General features: G+C 40.6%; 1 protein-coding gene across 2 annotated transcripts in view; it reads left to right on the top strand.

Annotated features, from left to right (window-relative positions):
* Window positions 1–2,343: 2,343 nt before the first annotated feature.
* ZNF280D (zinc finger protein 280D) overlaps window positions 2,344–11,529 on the top strand; it is a 326,315-nt gene continuing 317,129 nt past the window's right edge. For both annotated transcript variants that reach the window (XM_029236531.1, XM_029236529.1), the window contains exon 1: window positions 2,344–3,142. The gene's annotated coding sequence lies outside the window, so the exon portion shown is untranslated. The remainder of the gene's footprint in view (window positions 3,143–11,529) is intronic.

Here is an 11,529-nt window from a genome sequence, read left to right as displayed (position 1 = left end):
TGTCCCCTGCATCAGCAGACGGACTCTCAACCACTGCGCCACCAGGGAATCCCCATAAACACTTTTAAAGGCATATATAGAAGAGGAATATTTGGGGACATCAACAGAAGAACAGGGATGTGTTGTATGTTCTCTGTTTCCATTACCCAGGACATATCCACCTTTCCTCTGATAACCATAGTCCCATTTTCTAAAGTGGAATCATCTTTTTGTGCCATTCATGTGTTATTAAAAGGCTCAACTTCTGGGATGGGCTTCTGATTCAGACCAGGCCAATCTGAGCATCTTCTCTGGGCAACAGTGATTGGTTTAGGAATGGACACAATTTTTGCGGGTAGTGAAGACAGTGTGAGCTTAGAGCTGCTGGTTGCTGATTTGTGGAGCCTGAGAATGAAGCCAACAGCAGAGGAAACAGCCAACATATCAGGGAGAATTCCAATCTTGATAACATAATTTGAACTTTTTATTCAATCTTGAACTTTTCAGTTATGTGAGCCAATAAATTCTCTTCCCTACTTAAGCCAATTTGAGTTGGATTTTATGTCACTTGCAACCACAAACCCTTACTGAATCAATACTAAGTTGTGTGAGGGTAGATCCATAAATAAATACATAGGAATAAGTGAACATGAATATTCTTGAGAGGCAGATCCAACTAAAATTGAAGGGGTAGATTGAGGAGTAGTTTATAGGGTAAGAGGGAACTAGATGGGGTCAGAACAAAATCAGTCAGAAGAGTAAATTTAATGCACTAGAAAAATATAGCCATGAAATTATTGAAGCATGAAGAGATGTGCTAAAAGTAAAGATTTAGAATGATTATTCTCACAGGTGATTGGAACAGAGCCAGAAGGAAGTCAGAAATACCATCTACAACTGTTCTTCCTGATCTTTGCACAGCATTCACACCGGCCTCCTTGCTTCCTACTAATTCAAACTCACCACTCTCCTGCCTCCAAACCTTTGCACTTCTTCTTGTCTCTGCTTGGAAAGTTCTTCCCACAAACTTTTGCTTGGCTTTCTTCCTCATTTCATTCAGACCACTATTTAAACATAACTTCTCAGAGAGGCCCTTCTAGATCAACTTAGCTAAAATATAAACGCCCTACTTCCACCTGCATCCTTGTGTGTCCTTCTACTCTGCTTTGTCTCCACAGCACTTACCGCTACGTGACATTATATTGTGTATCTATTTGTTTATGTAAATGTATAGTCTGTCTCCCCCACTGGAGGAATTGCAATGAGATTCCATGCGTGCAGGTACTTGTTTTATTCACTGACATATCCTTGGTAAGTACAACAGAGCCTGGCACATAGAAAGTCCCCAATGAAAGCTTGCTTGATGATGAATGAATAAGTGAAATGCAGTAAATGAGACGGGGGGGGGGGGAACATCACAAGAGGGGTGAGCTAGTCTCTTAAATTCCTAGAACATTCCTATGATTTCAGCCAAAAACTCTGCTTAAAGCTCCCACTTTTGCTCCACCTCCGCAAGGGAAAGGGAATTAGGGAAGTTTACTACTGCTAAAGCAAGGACTTAAGATAGTCTTCGTTCCCGGACGATTCTGGTAAGAATGCTATTTTCTCCTGAGTTACCCCGTTAAGAAGACACATCTCCAAATCCCAGACTGGACAGGGTTCTTTCACCATCTCAGCTCCAAGTAGAGCTCTGAGAGAAAAACGAAGTGGTGGTGTCTGAAAGTCTAAAAGGTTCCAAAATATTTTTCTTCCCGGGGATCGGCATCCAGGTGAATTTCAGAATAACAACGTGGAGAGGGCAGGAGTCACATGCCAGGCGGAAAAGGGAACCGGGGGCAATCTTCACTGATCCTTCGTTACCACCCAACCTTCTAGCGCGGCCTGCACAGAAAACAGCACGCCGACACTTCAAGGCATAGTGGTGTTTTCACCAAGCTTCCCTCCCCGGCGGTTTCTCCCCATCCGCCCCTCCCACTGCAGGCTCAGCCTCCGATTTCCGCTGATCCCGACTGGAGGGAGCCCGGAATCCAATTACTTTTCCCAGGGGAGCGCAATCCACCCGTCTGGTCGCGAGGAGGGGGCGGGGGTCGAGGAGCCGCGGAGGAAGCCCCTCCCCCGCCGCCCGGGCCTCTGGGCCCCCGCAGCCCCGGGCGGGGTAAGCACAGCCTTGGAGGGGAACGCAGCACCGCCGCCGGGACTATTTGTCCTTCCGCGCGGGCGCTGAGGTCCGGATTCGAAGTCGACCCGGCTGAGTGGCAGGAGATTAGCCAAGGGTTTCCCCCGCCGCGCGCCCCCGGCCAATCGGCGCTGCGCGGGCGGTGCTCGCGGGCCGCGTACACGCGCATTCCAGGATCCACGCCTCACACGAACATCCTCACCCCCGCGCACGCTCCTCTTCCCGCCCCGCCCTCCCGGCTCCACGCGCGCGGCTCCTCGGGGCCTTTTCCCAGGACTGGGCCTGGACCGTGGCTTCTGGGCCCCTCGGTGCTGCTCGCCAAAGTGAAAGTGAAATGAGGAAGGACGGCCGAGTGGTCTGCAGGAGAAGAGTAATTAGTGTGAACCATCTGTGTCAAGGTTCACATTAAGCCTCACCACCCTCAGGGTCGCTTAAAAGACTGGAGTGAAACTACGGAGACTGTCGTTGAGGAGGAAGAAAGAGGACAGCCCTCCTGATTCTTTAGAGATTGGGTGGAGAACTCTTCCCATATCATTGAGTGTTCTCTAGTCAGAGGACTTTAAACTGCTGGATTTCTCACTTGGTTTTCAGCTGTGGTCAGAACACTTGATATAGCCTTTCTCCCTCTGGGGGGAAAGAAAACAACATCCTCTCCTGCACACATTGTCAGACTCATGAGGCCACAACTGACATACATGCTGGAAGGAGAAAGTGCTCTGTGGTGCCTTGTTTTCTCTTTTGAATTACGTCCTCCTGAGACTGTGGCTGACCCTAGGCCCATGGCGTTCCTGCATGTGATTGACGTGCGTGATTAGCAGGCTACTGAGAGAACCAGGGAAATTGCTGTCAAAACAATTACATACAGGGACATCAGAACAATGGCTTGAGAGCCCCCAGGGACTTAGAGACCATCCTAGCTCTGCCACGCATGCCCTCTGGGACCGTGGCCAAGTCACTTCATCTCTTTGTGTCTTCGATTTCTTCCTGGTAAGTTAAATAAAACTATTCTACCATTTCCAATTTCAAAGTATATTATTAAAATAAACTTAGATAACTGAGGTGAAAACATTGAAGGTTTTGTTTTGTGGGGGAAGGTGGTGGTAGTTGAAAGACACTCTGAACAGAAGAGTCTGTAAAAGGAAACCGTTGGACCTTCAGCCCACAACCTGCTCATTAAACTTAATACACATGTATTGACACTAACTGTAGATGCAGAGTTCTAAGCTTGGTGCTGTGTGGTCTTCATAAGAGTTCTCTATGTTTATTGAAAAAAATCCTCGTATTAAGTGGTCCCTTGCAGTTCAAACCTGTATTGTTCAAGGGTCAATGCTAACTCCTGCATTCAGACCTTATCCCATGCCTGTGCCAGTTCCCATCATTAAGTCTTGACCATTTTAATTCTGTTTCTGCTCAAGGGCCACAAAGCCTTGCTAGATATTGGTACAGAAAGGTGCTGTGCTTGTTGCTCCCCACTTGAGCCTAAGCTGTGGCTTGGGGTTCAGACACACCTGGGTATGTCTGAGGAACTGATGGGGCAAGGCGCCAGAAGCTTGTTTACTGGAGTGAATGAGGAGCTTCCTGAGACAGAACATGTCCTCAGGAAAAGAGTCAAACACACTGAGCTTGAGCCGGAAACAAAGACTAAGTCTTGAGAAGGGAGAGGTCCCTTTACATCCAGTCCGGTGTCTCCTGGCCCTTGTCTGAGTCCAGTAGTAGTGGGGAAGGGATAAGAAGATGGAGGCTATGGGTAAAAGCTGAAATATCTGTTTCAAACTTTTCAAGTCCCGCATTTCACATTCATAACACATGCTCTCACCTTTATTAGAAAAGTCAAGCTATCAATGTAAGTGCAAGCAACAGAAAACCAGACTGGAGATAGCTTTTGAAAAATAAGGAATTTATTATCCCATCAAATAAGAAGTTTGGAGGAAGGTGGTTCCTTTACTGGTTAATTGAGTAACTCAAGTATGTCACTGAGGCCCCAACTAGATTTCTTCTTTCTACTCTGGCATCCTCAGACAATGGTAATTTCTCCTGCTATCTCCCTTCAAGGCAGCATCATATCTTCAGCATTTCTTGGCATCAAATGCAGTCAAGGGAATCCAACAAAGAGGGATATTGTCTCCCACTTCTTTCTTTCTGTCTCTGTCTCTTTCATAATAAAGGAAGGTTAACCTTTCCTAGAGGCCTCTAGTAGAACTGAGTCCCATTGGGCAGACTTGTGTCAAACACACATCCTAAACTAATTACTTGTTGAAAGAACGATGCCAAACATAATCTACCTCGCATGCTGTGAGGCCAAACATAATCTACCCTGCATACTGGGAAGGGAAATTACCTTCCATGAGCATGCAGGAGGGTGTAATCCAAACAATATCAGATTTTGCAAGGAAAGAAATTAGGAAAAGTGGTTGCGGCTTAGGTCTCAAAAGTTTCCTTCATTTTTCTTTTTCTCTACTTCAAAATGTTTTTGTATCTACTCTCCTTCATTACTTCTAAATTTTTAAATCTTCCTTCATATTTTGTCCTTACTAGTTCAATGGAGAGGTAATCTGGCTCCCTTTCAAGACTTGGCCCTCCGTCTATCTACCTATCTAAGACCTTGCTCTTATCCTAGCCACTCACAGTGGTCCCTAAGCCACAAGCCATCACTTGCAGGCTGTTCTACCTAGCACTCCATTAGTGAGAATTAGAGGAGATCTGAAACCCCTTTTGTTGTCTCAGGAGAATCCAGGTTGAAAGATGCAAGAACTCGTCTAAATCCTATCAGGTGAGGGTGGAGAGGTGAGGAACAAGGGCAAGTTTCTTCTTTCCCAGCAGGGTTCTTTACCCAGAACTTTTATGTCTGGCTCAGCAATCTGTGAGTGCCACGTGGTATCCTCAGCTATTCGGTTTCAGACTGCTTCCATTTCACCTTCTCCCTCCCCATTAGTACTGATCTCCTGGAGATTGGGTCCCACTCTACTATTCCAAGTCACAACCTGCAGGAACTCTCATAATGGCTTGAACCTGAAACTTGTTCCATTTCTTCCCTATACTCATATTCATTCATTTCATTTAACAAATATTCAGTGATGACTTTCTTCCAAGTATTGCGTTATGTGCTGGGAAGATGCTGGTGAATAAGTCAGAGTTCCTTGCCTTCAATGAGTTTACATTCCGGTGGGGAAACTTGGCATGAAATTCCAGGTTATCTCACAGGGACCAGAATGGAAGTAAAACGTTGAAAGCAAGGCCGAGTCATTAACTCTGCAGCATAACCCATGTTTTAATCCTTCACAAACAGCTACCATTATTAGTCTAAATTATTTTGATCTTTACACAGCTCAAAACATATCACATCTTTTCACAGAGGCCATTGTTTCAGACAATTACAGTTTCCAACAATATAAATACCACATAGGGCAAGGCACTTATGGTACAGTAGGCTTTATTAATAACATGCCTTGTCAGCTGAACAGGCTAGGCTATAGATGGATGATTACAGCAAAAATGGAGGCTGTATCTGATACAAGTTTATGTATCATCAGAGTTGTTACCCTATCTCTGCTCACAGTCAGGGACCTGCCAGATCTTATTCAGCAGAATGGTTTGGAGATGCAATGTCAGAGATAAAAATATTTACTGTTGCTTACCTTTCTTTGGCTATGCTTGCCTGAGGATGTATAGTAAAAATCAAATTTTAAATGTTTTCAAAATTCATTCAGGTTTGTTATTCCTACTTCATTTATAGTAGAAAATACATTCTCCAAAAAAGTGCTACACTATATTGAAAATAAACCTGCTTATATATTTTCTACTAATAGCACTTCTGCTTCAGAGGGTGCCATGGACCCTCAGTGTCTAATTTATCTTGACAGTGTCTGAAGTGGAAGTAAACTGATTCAGACTGCAGGTCCTGAAATATGAGTTAGGGAAGGTGGATATAGCACAAGTGAAATGAGAGCATTTAAATGAAATATGAACTCCAGTCAATCTGAATGAATTCCCATAGCACCTCAGTCCAGGAAAAAACCTGTAATGGTTTTTAATCCTTACTCAAGCCATGACAAAGTGCATGACCCTAAGTGAGGCAGTTAATTAATTTCTGTGTCTTGGTGTCCCCATTTTTATGACAGGGTTAATCAGACCTGTAGTGCACCTGCACTTGAGTTCAGAAGAAAAGAGAATTACACGCTTTCTAAAATGTAGCTGATAATTATCAATCAGTTATCAACAGGAATTTATTGAGCCCTGCATCTACCCATTATTATACGTCTAGGGCCTAGCAAGTACCCTACACATAAATGCTAAAGAAATCTTTGTTGCCTGAATGAATGAGAAAATAAATCAATGAGCCATCAACTACTGCATGCCAGGTCCTTTGCTATGGAAGACTCGAGATTCATCCCTGCCTTTAAGGAACTAACCTTCTAGTGAAACAAGACATACACAGATAAAAATATACTTAACAATTAAGGTATGAAATGCCAAATGAATGTTATAATCCATTATCTTCAAACTAGAATTTCCGGATTCTTAGCTTCACTATGAATTCTTCCTTAAAACTGACCTACTTGAGAATGTGCCTAGGAATATTGCATAGAAATGTTAGAGGATGTTTAATAAAATACTTTAAAATACAGAAATCTATTTCATTAGGATAATATTCTGTAAGGAAGTGGAATTGAAATATAAGTTCAAAGGGGAAAAAGAAAGACATAAAACTGTTAAAGAAGGACTTGTTTATATTACTTCTTTTTGTACTTTTAATAACATCCATACAGTAACATACACAGACCACCACCTAAATCAAGATATAGGTGATGCCCTCCCATCATGACCTTTCTCAGTTAATCTCCTTCTTCCTTGACTCCAGAGTTAACCATTATTCTGACTTCATACGCTATAGAGTACTGTAGCCTGTTCTTGGAAGTTGTGTAAGTGTAATTATATGGTATGTTCTCCTTTGTTCCAGGCTTCTTTTGTTCAACATTATGTCTGTATGATGCATCCATTGTTGCATACATCAGAGTTCATTCTTTTTAATTATTGCAAAATAGCTATTCTCAAAGTGGGGTTTGAGAACTCCTGGAGGGGGTACCTGAGAGTTTTCTGGGGGTTCCATGAGTCAAAATTATTTTCATAATCATTTAGGGTTTTATTTATTTGCCTTTTTCAGTGTGTTGATGTTTTTGTTGATGGTACGAAAGCAATGATGGTTAAAACTCCTGGCACCTTGGCATGACTATTTTTTCTTTAGATTCATACTCTTTATGTCTTTCTGAAATATCTTTGCTTAACCCAAGGACATAAATATTTTCTATGATAGTCTTTACTATAAGTTTTATGGTTTTAGGTTTTACAAGTAGGACTATGATCCATTTTGAATTAACTTTGGCATATGGTGTGACTTTAGGATTGATAGTCTCCCTGCTTTTTAAAAAAAAATATGGATACCCAATATCCGGTTGTTACTACTTATTGGAAAGACTACTCTTTCTCCCTTTCTCCATTAAATTAACTTGGCAGTTTTGTCAAAACACTCCCTCCTGCCCCACATACACACACACACACACACACACGTGTGTGTGCACACTCTGTTTCTTACTTTGTATTCAGTTTCATTGATCTGTATGTCTATCCTTTCACCAATACCACAGTTTGGGGAGAATTGTTATGTTAACAATATTGAATCCTCTGATCCATGAAGGTTGTATATCTCTCTTTTATTTAGATATTTTTTACTTTCTTTTAACTGTGTTTTGCAGTTTCCAATATAAAGATCTTTTGTTAGACTTATTCATAATTTTTTGGTGCTATTGTAAATGGAATGGCTTTTAAAATTTCATTTTCCAAGTTTGCTGTTAGGATATAAGGATATATCTTTAATGTTTACTTTTAGCAGATTCTTCTATATGAACCCTGTATCCTATGACCTTGCTAAATTTACTTATGGGTTCTAGTAACTGTTTTCTAGACTCCCTGTGATTTTTAACATTAATAATCATATAATTTGCAAATAGAGACAATTTACTTCTTTTTTATCTTAATGTCATTTATTTCTTTTTCTTTCCTTCTTACAATGACTAGGACCTCTAGTACAATGTTGAATAGAAGTAGTTATAATGGTATATTTGCCTTGTTCTCATTGTAGAGGAAACAATTCTATCTTTCACCATTAATTATGCTATAGATGCCATATATTCATTTGAGGAAGTTCCATATTATGTTTGGTTTGCTGGAAGTTTTTATCAGGAATAAATGTTGGATTTTTTCAAATGCTTTTTCTGTATCTATTAAAATGATCATATAGGTTTTCTCCTTTTGTCTGTTACTATAGTGAATTAACAATTGATTTTGAAATCTTAAACTAATCTTGTGTTACTGGGATAAATCCTACTTAGTCTTGAAGCTTTATTCTTTTTTTATACTATTGACTTGGTCTGCTCGTGTTTTGTTAAGGATTTTGCCTCTGTATCCATGAAAGATATTAATCTATAGTTTTTTATACCATCTTGTCAGGTTTTGGTATTATGCTTATGTTGGTGTATTAGTTTGCTAAGATTGCCATAACAGAATACCACAGACTGGGTGTCTTAAACAACAGAAATTTCTTTTCTCACAGTTCTGGAGGCTAGAAGTCCAAGATCAAGTTGTGGGCAGGTTTGGTTTCTCATTAGCCTCTTTCCTTGGCTTGCAGATGGCTGCCTTCATTCTGTGTCCTCAGATGGCCTTTTCTCTGTGCAAGCACATGCCCCTGGTGCCACTCCCTCTTATTTTAGGGGCAACAGTCATATTAAATTAGAGCCCTACCCTAACAGTATCACTTTAACTTAATCACCTCTGTAAGGACCTTATTTCCAAATATGGTTATATTCTGAGGTAGTGAGGGTTGGGACTTCAACATATTAATTTTCTGGGGGACGCAATTTAGCCCATAACACTTGGCCTCATAAGATGAGGTGAATAGTGTTCTCTCCTCTCTTTTCTGAAAAACATTTGTATAACTGGTGTGTTCACCATTGAAACTGTCTGGCCCTGGAGTTTTCTTTTGGGGAAGGTTTTTCATAATAAATTCAATGTGGTTATTAGATGTAAGCCTATTAGATTTTCTGCTTTTCCTTGTATATATTTTGATACAATGTGTATTTTAAGAAATTTGTCTTTTTCATCTATGTTGTTGAATTTGTTGGCATAATGTTGTTCATAGTGTTCTCTTATAATTTTTCTAATGTCTTAGGATCCATGCTGACAGCCTCTTTGTTTTAAACTCTTGTTTTAAACAGTCATGCCTATTTTAAAGAACTGAAGAAGAAAAAAATCAAAATTCATTTGGTTATTATGGATGCTTGGCTTTTCTGTATATAATTTAAAGTTAGTTTGTCATTTTCTATAAAAAGGCTGGGATTTTGATTGAGAGTGCATTGAATCCATACACTTGTTTGGGGAAAATTGCCACCTTAACAGTATTAAATCTTTAGATCCATGAACATGGTATATCTCTTTGTTTATTTACATCTTCTTAAGTTTCTCTCATAGATATATTGCAGTTTTCAGGATAGAAATCTTGCACAAATTTTGTTGGATTTATTTTTAAGTACTTTATATTTTTTGAAAATTATATTATTTACATTTCAACTTTCAGTTGTTAATTGCATATATTTTTATATATTAGCATGGTATCCTGTGAACCTGCTAAACCCACTTATTAATTCTAGCAGGCTTTTCGTAGATCTTTCTGACAATTTTTAATGTATATAATTATGTCATCTGTGAATAAAGACAGTTTTTTTTTCCTGTCCAGTTCATATGCTTTTTTTTCTTTTTCTTCTCCTACTACACTGACTAGATTCTTTTTTTTTTTTTTTTGCGGTACGCGGGGCTCTCACTGCTGCGGCCTCTCCTGCCGCGGAGCACAGGCTCTGGGCAGGCAGGCCCAGCGGCCATGGCCCACGGGCCCAGCCGCTCCGTGGCATGCGGGATCCTCCCGGACCAGGGCACGAACCCACGTCCCCTGCATCGGCAGGCGGACTCCCAACCACTGCACCACAAGGGAAGCCCATGACTAGATTCTTGAGTACAGTATTGAGTAGAAGCAAGGAAACCAGATATCCTTGACTTGTTTTCAGTCTTTGGAGGGAGTCTTTTATCATTAATTATGATATTAGGAATAACTAGTAAATTTACTAGTCTTTTATCAGGTTGACAAAGTTCCCTTTTGTTCCTGTGTTGCTGAGATTAGTGCATGTCTTCTTAATATTCTTTGTGATTAAATGGGAAGTACACATAAATTACTTCTGCGTATGTATGTATGATGATTGTCTCAGGAGAAAGCACTTGTGCAATTGAGTTGTGAACTGAAATGGTCGCTTTTCCATAGAACACCATTTTTACCTAAAAGAACCAAGAACAAACTATGATTACTCAGACTTAGATATTTGGCAGGTATTTTGTCAAAAAAAATTTTGTCAGCCTGCCCCTGCAAGGCAAACAACTGACTATATTTGTGGACATTGTTAAAATTTGCATTTCCAGACAAAAATTAGAAATTTGGAATGTTTATATTCACTTAACATCCTCCCAGTATTTCATGACATTTCTGTTGAGATTGGTGGTGATATTAACAAATGTGACTTTTCTGCTACACCATGAACTGTGTCAGTATTTGGAATATTTTGGCGAACCAATATTTTAAGAAACTACCACTTATCAAGTTTTTTTTAAAATTAATTTTATTTTTGGCTGCTTTGGGTCTTTGTTGCTGTGTGTGGGCTTTCTCTAGTTGCAGTGAGCGGGGGCTACTCTTCGTTGCGGTGCACGGGCTTCTCATTGCAGTGGCTTCTCTTGTTCCGGAGCACGGGCTCTAGGCGCACAGGCTTCAGTAGTTGTGGCACGCAGGCTCAGTAGTTGTGGCTCGTGGGCTCTAGAGCGCAGGCTCAGTAGTTGTGGCGCATGGGCTTAGTTGCTACGCGGCATGTGGGATCTTCCTGGACCAGGCTCGAACCTGTGTCCCCTGCATTGGCAGGCGGATTCTTAAACACTGCACCACCAGGGAAGCCCACACTTACCAAGTTTTGATGTAGTATTAAAGAAGACTGTTTGCAATTTTCTGAAAAGGCTACTGGAATAATCCTTCTCTTTTCCACTATATGTCTTTGTGAGGCCAAATTTTCTTCATATACTTCAACCAAATAACATATTATGACTGATTGAAAACAGAAGCAGATATTAGAATCCAGCTGTCCTCTATTAAGCCAGACTTAAAGAGATTTGCAAAATCTAAAGTAATGCCATTTCTTCTTACTAATATTTTTGTTTAGAAAATATAGTTGTCATAAAATTATGTACATTAATATGTAATGGATTTATTATTGTTACTTTTTAATTGTGGT

The sequence above is a fragment of the Monodon monoceros genome, unplaced genomic scaffold, assembly GCF_005190385.1.
Source record: "Monodon monoceros isolate NGI ecotype Baffin Bay Population unplaced genomic scaffold, NGI_Narwhal_1 Super_Scaffold_21, whole genome shotgun sequence".
In the NCBI taxonomy this organism is placed as follows: Eukaryota; Metazoa; Chordata; class Mammalia; order Artiodactyla; family Monodontidae; genus Monodon; species Monodon monoceros.
This window is presented reverse-complemented; position numbering and strand designations above follow the sequence as displayed.